At 38.3% G+C, this 9,518-nt stretch overlaps 1 protein-coding gene across 1 annotated transcript in view; it reads left to right on the top strand.

The window, feature by feature from the left end:
• The first annotated feature begins 201 nt into the window (after window positions 1–201).
• The window catches only part of LOC145977762 (discoidin domain-containing receptor 2-like), a 407,841-nt gene continuing 398,524 nt past the window's right edge, over window positions 202–9,518 (top strand). The window contains exon 1 of the mRNA XM_083110031.1: window positions 202–749. The gene's annotated coding sequence lies outside the window, so the exon portion shown is untranslated. The remainder of the gene's footprint in view (window positions 750–9,518) is intronic.

Raw genomic sequence — 9,518 nt, 5'->3', positions numbered from 1 at the left:
GGTGTGCTACGTGGAAGACAAGGTTACCTACAACAATAATTGTAATACACATGTATCAGACTGAGCTATGCGCAACGCCAGAATCACGTCGACGTGAGTGTAGGCGCAAAGTTGGTTGTCCGGTTGGAAACACTTGCCGGGGCGGCAGGCTTGAAGCCGTAAGCTGTCTGCTTGCGCACGGTTTGAGGCTCTTATGCCAGACGCTGCGATAGACCGGTTCCAGTCTGCTCTGGCGATTGGTCGTGCCGAGTTGCGTTGCGTGATGTGTGCGAGCGAGTGTGTGTGTTTTCAAGTCAATGCCTGATAAAAAAATGATCGACAGCTTTTAAGTTGGTCTTCACGATCAAAGACTTAAGTTTTTTTCGCTTTTGTTTTTATCAACGAGGAACACTCAATCAAAAGTGGTGACAAATAAAAAAGAAAGGATTTATTACGTGCAGTGATTGATTTTTTCGTATGAAATAGAAGTGAGTGCATCTCGTGTTGACAGTCACCCATTGTTGTCTATTTGTGAAAACAGTGCTTTAATCGTACAGTTTAGTGATGTACGTTTGACATTGTTGTGTGCATTGTTGAAGCATCTTCGTATCGGTGACGAAGATATTTTGTGCAAAGGTGTCCTAGAATAGTGCGTTTCGTAGTGTTCACTACAGCAAGTAGTCCCCAGGCCTATATAATTTGTTCCAATATTACTACTATCTAGCTGGTTTGAAGGTCCAAGAAGTTTATTTTCGCAAGGATCTGCAAAGGTAAGCTACTTTTCGATTTTTTTAACAGTGTAGTTGTATTTAAATTAAGTTTATACTTTCCGTAGGGCAATTTTGGCATTCTACACAATTATGTCACGACTTGCGACCAGCCCGTGTTATTATATTTATATGCTTGTTCGTCGGATGTTAGAAAACGTTGACATCAATAAGTCAAAACCTAATGCTTTGTTTATTCTCCTTGGTATGACTTGAGATGACCGGACACCTCTCCGATTTCCTTCATATTTGACATAGTCCCTAATTGAGGCCTCCTAATCACGAATCTGAAGTTAAAATTTGTCGGAAACGTCTAGAAATTGCGAAATATTGACGCTAGTCTCACGAACCATTGGCGCTAGCCCCACAAACCATTGGCTCGTGGTTAGGTTAGTTTCGGTTAGGCAAACATAGTTAAAATTTGGTGTCGTGGTAGTATCAGGAATATATATATTTGCTTGTGAAACAAAAAATTTCGCGAAAATCGACGGTTTCTATTCCGAAAACTAACGCCTTATTTTCGCTTATTTTGCAATTTCTAGACGTTTCCGACAAATTTTAACTTCAGATTCGTAATTAGGAGGCCTCAATTAGTGACTATGTCAAATATGAAGAAAATCGGAGAGGGGTTCGGTCATCTCAAGCCGTTCCTTACTTTACTGTGAAGCATTACAGCCCGAAGGCTTAGCGAAAGTGAATATAGCACCCAAAACGACTTTCCACAACACCAGCTATAATTTTACGTAGTTAGGTTACGATTGTTAGGTTTGGTACTGATCGTTACACACGTATTTTGAGCGTGTTCTTTCGCTATTTTAGTGTACATACAAACAGTTTTTAGTAACAGCACATCGCGCTGCTACGCCAGGGGACAGGGGTTCCGGGTTCGAATCCTGGCCTGAGCATGCATGTTTGCGAGTGTCCATTCATCAATTTCATCATATCATCCCCATCCTCGCAAATTAGCCAAAAGTGTCACAAAAAGCGAAGTAAAATAAAGCAACTCAATAATAATAAGTTTTTAGTATCAAAAAGCTTCGAAAGTACTCCGAAATTGCAGGTTTTAACTTACGTGGACCATTCTTTGGGATCAAATATCTCCGTTATTTGTGTTTTCCTAACGCTGGAACCACTTTTACATTACGTAAAACATTGAAATCTATCGATTAAAAGAAAATTCGACGTAATTTTCGAGGGAGGTACAGTGGGTAAACGACCTAGTCTAGTATGAATGAGTAGCATATTATTATGCTGCATTTAATGTACATCAGTACGAATTAGAAATAAGCATTCATGTGAATAATTACGAAGCATTAGTTTAGTGCAATATGAGTTAGTGTTAGAAAATGGCATCATAAGAATAATTGGCGTATCATTAGACCGTTTATATACATTTTCACAAACATGAAGGAACCACACCGAGATATAATGTACACAGCGCCATCTGTTTATTAGTATTTTCATGTGTCCAGCGCTGCAAACTGATTTTAAAATAAACGCCTTCTTAGTGGTTGTTTGCTTCATATCGAAAATACATGTCTAAACTTTCAGTTTTCTAGGTACAGTCACGGACACTTTTGCGTTGTAGCGATTCTATTTAAAGTAAATAAGGCCATTACAATCCAGAAGTGTCAGAGACTGTACAAGAGTAAGAGCAGGATGATCGATGATTTGATGAAGTTTCGCTCACAAAATACACCCGTCCAGGCCGGTATTCGAACCCGTGACCCCTGACGTCGCTATCCACTCCACCACGGAGCTCGGCTTACTTGTATCGCATTGCATTCAGTTTTCTTGGCTTATATATTGCGTTAAGTTTATACCGAGTATAGTGGAGTAATGTTGATTTGAGGATTGTCTCTTCAGAGATCAAGTTCTAGTCTGAATTAAATGCATGCGAATAGTAATCGAGTCTAGATCTTGTTAAATATACAGGATCCTTTTTAATCAAATGATTTACAATAATTACTAACAATTGAATATTATAACTTCCTGAAAGAACAAGTCGGCCGCAAATTATAACAATATGGTCCACGCAAATTTTGTGACATTTGCTTAATTTTGCTCAATTCGTGATTACTTTTACTAACTTTGAAAGACTCTTTTTCTGTCCATTCATATTTAATTTCACTCTGCTTGGAGCTTTCTTTTACTTTCGTTATTTCCCTTTTTAATTTTTCTCCTTGCTTTTGTTTTGATTTTTCTTCGCTGAAAACAGTTCTCTCTCTCTTTGCATTTCGTTTGTGATTTTCTTCCTTTTCGTTCCGCTCTTTTATCCTCTGCAGTTTTAATTTCACGTATTTTACGTCATGAATTAGAGGAAACGTGGCGATGTTTCAACCATTTTGTCGCCTAGCAGTCTGAGAAACGTCTTATGAATCCAAGGGTAGTGAGTTCGAGTACCGACATAGCTGTGAATCAGGCACGTATTTAGAAATTTATTTCGGGGTGTCCGAACCAAGTGTCTCAGAAATAATAATAAGTAATAAAAGCTTAAATTAAAATAATAATTAATAAATATTCAATTAATATTGTAATGTTACTATTTCATAAAGAAAACGGTAAGTTAAGTTATCTGGCGTGTAGTTAAGATTTCTAAAATTTGTATAAAAACAAGTGTCCTGGCAAGGAAATCAGTACCAAATTGATAATGAATTGAATATTTATTAAATGACATGAAATAATGCAGTGGCGGCGAAGGGAGACAGTTGCCCACCACACTTTTCACCACTCTTGCCCCCCCCCCTTTTTGTAACCTAATCGCCGCTACTGGTGTCAGATTAATATCTTTGGTGCTGTCATTCAAATTTCCGCGGAAATAGATAACCCTTGATTATACAGCAAATGCGGGGGGGGGCTTGGGCTTCGCTACTAAATACGTCTTTGGCAGTGGGGTAGGATAGTTTAGTGTCAAGCGTCTCGAAATAAAATAATTATGTTTCTGATATGCAGTCATTGTCCTACGTTAGCTTTTGTTTAGACACACACGCATATCAAATTAATGTTAAATTAAGGACTTATAAAAATATACTGCCTTCAAATAAATTGAAACAAATAACTCTGCATTATACAATAAATGTTAAAGAAATCATATTTTCCCCCCACCCCCAATTCTATCTTTTCAACGTCACAGTTAACCTGAAGATGTCGAATAACTTCAGACGGACAATAGTTTCTTCAACAGAATAGATTTTTTGGCATTGCAAGACCGTAGCATCACACCAACTACGAACCCCATTTGTCAATTTGAAGTATCGAAAAATTTCTCAACCACATTTGTCAATTTGAAGTAGAGTTGAGCAGAGTTACTCGCAAATATTACCCGTACAATGACAGCAACTATATTGATGCCATAAATTTACATAATCTACAATTAATATTGATTTAATGTATTGGTTTCATAATTTTATATCAGCAAGTGCTTTGCAGCATTCGAGTTCAACGTGATATAGCAGTTACTCTGCCATCTGTTGTTAGTTTTGCTAGTCCAGATCCTATCAAGCAGGACTTTATTACTAAACTGGGCTATACCAACAAGGAGCCATATTGGGCCATAGCTCACCAAAATTCAAGCTGGGCCACCCTGTCAAAATATATAATGAAAGTGTATAGATTTGTTTTTACTTCAATATGTACACTTCTTATTAATGAATATTAAATCGTTGTTTAAACCTGGTAAAAACAATCACATTTGTATTCAGTCCTGCCAACTTTTGAAAAACATTGGGTGCGTTGGACTCAGAAATTTGTTGCATAAATGTATGCAACGCAATGCACATGTAATAAGCTCCTGTCATCACTCACTTTCATAATAACCATATAGGGCCTCCCCGATGGCGCAATGGTAGCATCGTCGCCTTGTAATCAAGGGGTCCCGGGCTCGATTCCCGGTGGAGGCACATAGTGATTCGGATCCCACTTTAAACTGTAGGTCCAGTCCCGATTAGCCTTACTGTGCATAATGTGGACTTAAAACACCAAATTAATCCAATCCATTATGACAATATGACCACAGATAGTGTACAGAAATTACTCTGCAAGAATTTTTTAATTGTATAATTATGAAACCGTTTGTTTTGCTAAACGTGCCGACTTAATTTTAAAAATATAATAACAATAAGAGGCAAATTATGTAGTGGGCTCGAGCCCCATAGACCCATACAAATTGTTGAATCGAAACTACAAGGCGTTAATTGTTCCGACTTTATAAATTATCAATAGATGGCACCAGTAACGTTCTACAAACATTCACATATTCCTTTGTATCTTTACTTTCATTTCTGTGCATGGTAAGATGTTGAATAAAGAGATTGTATTAATGGTTCAAAACCGTTTATAGGGTCTGAACAAATGTCTTTCTAATTATTACTTTTCCTACGTACGTGTTGCTAAATTTGTGTGAAAACTCAGATAATAAAATTTTAAATTTTCCTGAACGTTTATCTCATTGACGTAGGCATTCTTGTTCCGTTGCGTTAGTAATAGTAAAATGAGCATAATAATGCATAGACTAAAAATTCTATATAATATTTTCGTGAATTAAAACAAATTGAAATGAATGACAAGCAATAAGTAATAAACATCATAAGGGTGCACGCGCGCGTGTAATATAGCAAGTAAAAGAGAAACCTTGATTTGGGAGAATTGCAACATCCTGACGAATGGTTCTTACTTGACTCCATTTTAAGATCCGCCTTTTCCTACAGTGTTGGAATCTGCGATATCAACAATTAACAATTAGAAACTGATTATTTTATTATTGTCGTTGGTGTCCCATAGAACATAATAAAAAATATCTAGGCCTATTCAGAGAAAAATTACTGTACACATTGAATGAATAAGAACAAATAGAAATAACGAACTAAAGATATTGAAAATGTAGAAAATGCGAAAACTTTCATGACAGCAGTGAACACCTGTACTAGCTGTGTAATTGCAATAGATTTAAAATAGAATATAAGATGATATTTGTGGTTTCTAAGCCAAATTTCAATGTGCGTTCCTTTGATAAATAAATTACGCAATGAATAGAGAACAAATCTGCTTCAGTTGAAGTGTGAAGCCAATATGTCAACCCGATAACTTCAAATTTTCCTTCAACTTCTCTTTTCACATATAATTCCTCATTTTTCATTTAAAATTTTACCCGAGTTTTCCTCTTTTGAGGGAAATTTCCCTTCATATGTTAACACTGCTCACACACTGAAATAAAAGTACACATTAAGCGAGATATGAGTGCTTCTAGTACATCAGTGCTGCCATCTGCTAATGCGTTATGAAGTCAGGGTCGTACATACACCCCTCGTACTTTCAATATACTGGAGACTCCAGGCCTTCAAGCATGAGATTTCTCTCATAAAGACGAATGTGGATGCGTGGATGGGAGCCTGTGTTCTGCTAACACTCTACCAGGGCTATTGTCATTAGTTACCAACTAACTCATCGCCCCATGAGTTAGCGGTAGTGAAGGAATTTTAAGAAACGTCGCAGCTTCTGGGAACAATAAGAAAATTAGTCTCAATCTCACCAAGCGGCAGTGTGTGGGCTTCTATCACAATCTTCTGGGCCATACTGCGTCCTCGCAGGACCTAATGCTGAGGGCAGAATCGCAGTGTCACTTCATGCCTTTCAAGCGAATTGAATCCTTGGTATCTTGAGTGGTTAGCACTGTAAAGCGCGAGAGAGTTCTCGGGGAACGAAATTGCCAGAACCAGAAATAAGCGGAGTGTTCGTACATGAGGGAGTTTCACACGCACGAATAGACAACTGGCAAAAACAGAAGTACGCTTGGCAACGTTGCTTCGGGAGAGCGATGTGACCCCTTCAGCTTTTACTTCGCAACTGAGTTGGTTGACATCCATCGAGCCACCCCCCTCCCCCGAAGACAATTAGGTGACAGAAAGGGCCAGAAATAGCCGTCAAGGACAGCCGCCAGATGGAGTTGCGTTATAGCGTAGTCAGGGGCGACTTGTCAAAATTATTGGGTGCTCTGATCACTGACATAAATTAATGAATGACTCCCTCCCTCCCTTTTTTTAATTTTTGGCCTCAGTGTTCGGAATCTCGTAAAAACCCATGAATTCCTCAAAAATATTAAAATTTTCATTTACAGTTCGAATGCAAAACTTCAATTGTTCACGGATGGATATGTCACAAGTTTCGTCAACCATAATAGCAAAATATTCCCGACTTTCAATATCTGCTACCAGATATCTGCGCAAAGCAGATCTCCCTAATATATCAATGATCTCGTTCTGAATGTCATGTGAGAGCCATTTGTAGCCCGAACGTCCCATCCACTCTCCTAGTTGAAACTCTTTTTAGTAAAAATGTTAACAATACTCATAATTATATACTTAGTATATAGTAATAAGTCATGTGTTTTGCTGTCTCTGGCCACAGCCCCCCCCAAAGTTGATGGTTTAGTGGTCTCAGATCCCCAAAATTGGTCTAGAACATTTCAAATGTGTATTTAAAGTTAAGTTCATGTGGCACAATTCAGAGTAAACTTTACAAGAGAAGCAAAATAATATATTAGATAACATCGATAACATTGGGGGGGGGGCTCGAGCCCCTTCAAGCCCCATGGAGTCGGCGCCTATGAGCGTAGTCCATATTTTAAATTAATTCTAGTCACGGACATTTGTGTGTTGCGACTACCCTATTAACTTCCAATAGAGACGTTACTATCCAGAAACGTCCGTGACGCAAGTACAGAAATAAATTAATAAGTGAAATGGTTTGGGAGAGCTTGTCAAGGTTTGATAGAGAAAGAAGAGAAAGAGAGATACAGTAAGAAGGAGGAGAAGATAAAAAGGAAAAGAGAGAAAGAACAAGAGAAAATATAGTAAGAAAAATAGAAGGAGGAGAAAGGAAGAAGATAATGAAAGGCAAAGAGAAAGTAAGAGATATAGAACAACGAAAAGGGACAACAAGGGAGATAGAGCAAGAATAAGAGGAAGAGGGAAAGAGAAAAACAGAAAGGAAGACAATAGAGAAAATAAAGGAAGAACAGAGCAAAAGAGAAAGGAAGAGGGATAGAGAGGAAAGGGAAATCGAGGAAAGGCAAGAGAGAGATAACGAAAGAAAAGGTATAAGGAAGAAGAGACACAGAGAAAGAAAAGGGGAGAGAGATGGAAAGAAAAGGAACAGGAAAATGTAAAAAGAGAATATAGGAAAGAAAGAAAGATGGAGAAAGAGGTGATCGAAAGAGAGGGAAAGTGACTAAGAAATAGGAAAGAAAGAGTTTCAAATTCACTCTATGCTCAGACAGGCAAATCGGGACTGTTAGCGCAGTTCAGTCAGCCTCCATCTGAAATTAAACTGGGAACTTCTTTGATTAGAAAGCGAAAAATGATTTGGTGTCAAACAGTGAATAGTGAACGAGATTAGACATCAGCATAACGCTTGCTTCCGCTGGAAAATGGCTTAATGGGCTAGCAACAATAGAGTTTACTTGCATTACCATAAATAGCCGAACGTTCTTTCGCCACCTGGAATCACGTGCCACATAGAGAGTAAAGGTTTACTCAATGACACTGAATCGCAAAACGTTTGGATTGGGTCGCGTGCGTGCAACTCATGAATTACAAATGACATTAAAGAAAGGGCCAGGAGAACATTACTGCTGCATTGCTGGGCGTCTGTGTTGTTATAATTGTCTGCGGACCACGGTAATTCTCCTTGAATTACAACCGATATAAAAAGCATCCGCTTGTGGTTGAGTGGCGGTAGCCGTCTATAATGAGGTGTCATTGGAGCAGGTTCCGAATAAACGTCATCAGATACGTCCCTACATGTTTTGAGTTGGTAATTTGTCGGTGATATCGCTGTGGAAACTGGGTCTGTGCCAAACAGAGTTGGCATGTTTAAAACAGAAGTGTTTCAAATAGTTGTTAAACGTTTGAAACACATGCCTATGTTTTACAAGTGTTTAAAACACTTTTATAATTTAATAGTAGGCTATGTGAATGAAACATAACGTACATTGTTGTTAATGTGAATGTATATTGCTGCATTAACAATAACCAGTGGCGTCAATTTGGGGGGTGGCGAGGGGACAGTCCCCCCAGTTTTGGAACCCAATCGCCGCCACTGACTATTGGCAACTATGGACTAGCCGAACATTCTCGAACAGCCTACATTCGAGATTTACAAATAGCATAAATAGGTATTTTAAGGAATACTCAATTGTTGTTGTTGGAGGTTTTGGGGCCCCCTTAAGGATGTCTCTACAAAGACGACAATAATGAAATTAATTTTACTCTACGCACAGTGGCCACGTGTTAAGCGAAAGCATTGAAAAGCGTTGTAAAAAGCAAGAAAAAAAAACTTGGCTGATTTTATTGCATCGTTTATTTCCCAGCGAGCGCAGATGGCCTACGAGCTGAGCATTTGGTGTCGTGCTCTCCGTGTATCTGACCATAGCTTCGCTTTATAATGCCTGCACGCAGGCATTAATAAACTTCAATGTGGAACACTTTTATGGAAGTTCAGGAGAGGCAGTCCGAATCCTGAAATCGCTAAAGTTGCTTCGTTCTAACCTTATATTATGCAGATATCTTGCAATTGCCAGCCTACCTTGACAACACACACACACACACTGTAATAAAAAAAAATCTCGGTAACTTTACGGTAAAATTTACCGTAAAGTTCCCTTCTACAGTATTATCACCGTAAACAAGAGAAAGGCAAAAACACTGAATCCAACGTCTAAATTACAAATGACAACAAATAATATATAACAAAAAATGTAGAACTGTTGTAAGACGA

Source organism: Lepisma saccharinum, chromosome 23 (assembly GCF_977018435.1).
Source record: "Lepisma saccharinum chromosome 23, izLepSacc3.1, whole genome shotgun sequence".
NCBI lineage: Eukaryota > Metazoa > Arthropoda > Insecta > Zygentoma > Lepismatidae > Lepisma > Lepisma saccharinum.
The sequence above is the reverse complement of the archived record's forward strand: the minus strand, read 5'-3'. Positions and strand labels throughout refer to the sequence as shown.